Source organism: Macrobrachium rosenbergii, chromosome 41, assembly GCF_040412425.1.
Source record: "Macrobrachium rosenbergii isolate ZJJX-2024 chromosome 41, ASM4041242v1, whole genome shotgun sequence".
In the NCBI taxonomy this organism is placed as follows: domain Eukaryota; kingdom Metazoa; phylum Arthropoda; class Malacostraca; order Decapoda; family Palaemonidae; genus Macrobrachium; species Macrobrachium rosenbergii.
Window position 1 is genome coordinate 78,963,306 of NC_089781.1, and position 5,000 is coordinate 78,968,305.

Sequence of the window (5,000 nt, forward strand, 5' to 3'; positions counted from 1 at the left end):
AGGACTAGTTTGCGGGAAGATTAACAGTACAGTGGGTGGCAAGCATATGCCATCATTCCTCTAATGTATTCTTAACTTAATTAAGTAGTTCTGACTTAGACCCATGGGGAACGAAAGCCACTAAGTTAAAGTGATACAAATTAACTGAACTTTCACTTCGATCGTTTAATTTTAAAACCCTGTACGTACATTTTACGTTGAGTAAATAACAAGCGTTTTCACTACTGTAAATAACAAACGTTTTCACTATTGTCAATGAATCAACTCTTAAGTTTCGTTGTCACCGAAACTCGCTGTAGCCAAGCAACCAACATTCAATGTCACGAAGTAGCTTTTAAACGTGTCTTCGCTCCTTCTATACATCTCGCAATCTCTTCCTCCCTCGCTATGTTGATGGTATCTCTGAAAAAGGAGGAGGAAACAGAGAAAGTGAGAAAGGAGGGGGTAGCCAACAGTGAGGGAGGAAAGAGAAAGAGTTGTAGTGGGGGTTCGTAAACGTAGGTTCAGCCCAGATTCCTCGCCCCTCTTTTTCTCACAACTATCCCCCCATCCCTAGGTCTCACTCTCTCTCTGTCTCTCTCTTTCTTTTTGCTATGTTGGCGGTACTGTCGAAAGAGGAGGAAGTAGAGAAAATGAGGGGGAAGAGGAGGAGGAGGAGGAGGAGGAGGAGGCCAACACTGAAGGAGAAAAGAGAAAGAGTTGAGGCGGGGGTCATAGACGCAGGCTCAACCCCGACTTTTAGTCTCAGTTGCAAGTCGAGTTTAACTCTTGCCTGAGCGTCTCTTGGCGCTTCCTGCTGCTGACAGCGGTCGACGTCGGTCGCAAGCTTTGCACTGGAAGCTGCTGTCGAGTTTCTCTCGGAAGTGACGTTTTGAGTGAGGCGTTTAACGTTTTGCCGTGACGCTGCGTCCTGACGGAAAGGGACTTTTTAGTTACGCCAACCGCTAATCTCTTGACCAGAGCGTTTCAGAATCTTAAGTTTTCGAAACTTTGCTGGACTACCTGGGAGAGCCGGGTATTACGCAACACAGCTTAGAGTCGCAATCATTTGCCAGGTAAGGAATTCAAGAAATTAATTACACTTTCCTTAATCTTGTATACAAATAAATTACTGTTTGATTCCTTCAAGGTCAGTTTAAGGAGTTATGTTGTTAGTTTTTTATGTGATTCGCTATTGATTCAGAAGGGTACTACCGCTTTAATGTTATATAGTTTGTCACATGTGAAAAAGTATTAAAAAGGAAATCTGAAAATTTTAAAATGATATAAAACATTTAAAAAAATATATAATAATATAATAATATTATTACTGGTCAAAATTTACCCAGTTCCCATATTAATATAACAAGGAATACTGTATATATTGTGGTACAGAAAATATAAAATCATGTAACCCTAAAAAACAAAATTATATTGATTTTCAACTACAATAATGATATACATTTAACCTCCCGCATCCCCTTAAAATATTTTTATGAGAAATAAAACATTTAAGAATATGTTTTGAGATATTAAATAAAATTGTGTAGAACGTTTTAGAACACTTTAGAACAATTTATAAATCTGAAGCTTTCAGAAAATTGTTAAAACTATTGTGGAAAATATAAAAAAATATTTCGCAGAATGTTTAAAATACAAAATATTCACGGGAAAGGTCAAGTTGGACCAACCATTTTTTCAATATGGTCAGTAATTTAATTTTATTTATACATTTTGACACGTAAAGTTTACCTCTAATTGGAATTACCACTAAAAATAATGAAGGTTTGTTTTCTCTCTCTCTCTCTTTTACTGCTTTTACTGCGGAATGTGTTTCATCATCATTCAACCAAAATGAGCACTTTAGTTCCTGAAAGGTTATAGTTCTTATTTTTCTGAATGGAACGGGGAAAAAATAGCGATGGCGTTAGTACGGAAAGCAGAAGCAAAATTGAAGATGATAATAATAATAATAATAATAATAATAATAATAATAATAATAATAATAATAATAATAAGTTATATTATTATTTAATTATTATTATTATTATTATTATTATTATTATTATTATTATTATTATTATTATTATTATTCTAAGGTGTTCCCAGTGATTTCTAGGTTATTACTGTAGCATACAGTCGTTAATGTATGGAAGAAAAGCACAATTTTCAAGAAATTTAACAACATGTAGTCTTTAATTCACGAGGTCTTTTGAAGCCGCTAATATCTGTAAACGTTTTACGGGTCAGTTTGTTATTATTATTATTATTATTATTATTATTATTATTATTATTATTATTATTATTGTTGTTGTAGTACTTCGAGATCTGAATATACATCTGCGTAAAAAAAAAAAGTATCAAAAACTTCTCAGAAAAGGTACATTCTCTAAGGCCATAGGGGCGGAATTTCATTATCATTTTGATGTCACGCCAGTTCAGATGCACACGCACGCGCCTGCATAATCCGCTGGGATCTTTTTTGCATCTGTCGACTTAAATCATGAGTTGTGCACCAGGTAGTTAGTCACTGTGGTGATTCGTTGCTAGGAACGGTTATGTATGTATGCATGTGTATGTATATATATTATATAAAATATATATATATTATATATATATATATATAATATATATAAATATATATATATATATATATATTATATATATATATACTGTATATATATATATATTCATATAAATATATATATATATATATATATATATATATATATATATATATATATATATATATATATACATATATATTGCAATGATAGATAGATAGATGGGGTGATGCCATGTGTTCGTTTCCCGGTACTGAGCAAGTTTTTTGGAATGAGGATGGTAGCCACACGTGCCCTTTTTTTAGCCCTGCTTATGATCACCCCAGTCGACTAACTACCAATAAACTAATTAACCGCTTAGGTCACAAGGGGTTTTTAACGGAGCAAGCCGGCCGCCCACCCTCGCCCAAGAGTCGAACCGGCTCCTCTTTCTTAATGATATATGTGAATCTAAGTTCTTCAAGGTCTTTCAAGAGATGAAGCTCATTTCTCTCATTCATTTACCAGTTACACTGATGTTCATGCGTCACGTGAAACAAATGTTTGCTTTTTTTTAAATTCTGCTTTGCGAGAGAACTGCCGACGAAAACACGTTTAACGCGGACAGAAGGTATGCAGATTGTTGGCACTTACTTCCCAGCAGAAAAAAGGAAGAAGGTTTGCTTCCTTGGAGCGATTGGTAACGCTGCGTGATCATAAACCTGGCATCTGCATTGACGTTCAACCCTGCTTGAGAGGCGATTTTTATTATTCTCCTTTAATTATCTCTCTCCTCTCTCTCTCTCTCTCTCTCTCTCTCTCTCTCACACACACACACACACACACACACACACACACACACACACACACACACACACACACACTCTCTCTCTCAACCTTCCCCCACACACATACGAGTACATGTAATTCATGTAATTCTCCTATATAATGGTGGCTGTAGGAAATATTAACTTTCCCGTTTTTGCTATTACTTTTGGACGAAGACTGCTACTGAATTGGCCCTCTCCACCCTGAATGTGACCTAGAATTGTGAGTAACTACTAGGTAAACAACTCACTAATTAGGCCAACAGATACATACCAGGTCTAATGCTTTATTCGCACGGATATATATATATATATATATATATATATATATATATATATATATATATATATATATATATATATACATATATATATATATATATATATATATATATATATATATATATATATATATATATATATATATATATATATATATATATATATATATATATATATATATATATATATATATATATATATATATATCCGTGTGAGGAAAGCATCAGACCTGGTACGTCTCTGTTGGCCTAATTCGTGAGTTGTTTACCTAGTAGTTACTCACAATGGTAGGTCGCATTCAGGGTGGAGAGGGCCAGTTATAGTATGTATATATATATATATATATATATATATATATATATATATATATATATATATATATATATATATATATATATATATATATATATATATATATACATACATATATATATATATATATATATATATATATATATATATATATGTATATATATATATATATATATATATATATATATATATATATATGACTGTGAAATATTTTTGTTAAAACAGAATTCCATCAAATATAAGGGAGCCCATAGAAACGCCAGAATGTGGAAAATAAAGGCTGTATTTCAGAGACAAACTGTCTGTCTCCTCAGCCTGAGGAGAGAGACTGTCTTTGAAAGTAGCCTTTATTTTCCACATTCTGGCGTTTCTATGGGCTCCCTTATATTTATATATATATATATATATATATATATATATATATATATATATATATATATATATATATATATATATATATATATGTGCTTAGAATTTATGTGTGCAATTGCACAGCTTAAAGTCAAAGAGTCCACTACATATATATGTATGTATGTATGTATTTATGTATGAATGTATGTATGTATATGTATATATATATTATATATATATATATATATATATATATATATATATATATATATATATATATATATATATGCTTGTGAATTTAAGTATGCAAGTGCACAGTTTAAAGTCAAAGAGTCCACTACACAGTGCCACGTAACAAATTCGGAGAAGATCGTTTTTAATGAGTTTATTTTAGTGTCCCAGTTTTTTAGGATGGCAAACAGTAAACTATGTCTGCCACCATCCAGATTAACGCCAATATCCACTTCGTTTTGCGGTGCCATAAAGTCAGCCTGTCTTATGCCAGAAGCCATGCATTCCCTTGACTGAAAAAGTGTAGAAAAGTCAACTTGGCAGCGTCATAGACGCCTGTGCTTTTTAGCTTATGAGACCCTGAAATACTGATGTAGATTCGTGCACAATAATACCCTAGTCACCTTGTGTCTGTCACAGGCGTGCGTAGGACCTTCTTCTGCTGTTATTCTCTCTATTGTGTTGTTCATGTTAA

At 32.7% G+C, this 5,000-nt stretch overlaps 2 protein-coding genes across 2 annotated transcripts in view; one reads left to right on the forward strand and one right to left on the reverse strand.

Moving 5' to 3' along the window:
• Amacr (Alpha-methylacyl-CoA racemase) overlaps positions 1-5,000 on the reverse strand; it is a 164,167-nt gene that overhangs the window by 105,628 nt on the left and 53,539 nt on the right. The window lies entirely within an intron of this gene.
• Positions 731-5,000, forward strand: part of LOC136826906 (major facilitator superfamily domain-containing protein 12-like) — a 106,305-nt gene continuing 102,035 nt past the window's right edge. Inside the window, exon 1 of the mRNA XM_067084435.1 lies at positions 731-1,055. The gene's annotated coding sequence lies outside the window, so the exon portion shown is untranslated. The remainder of the gene's footprint in view (positions 1,056-5,000) is intronic.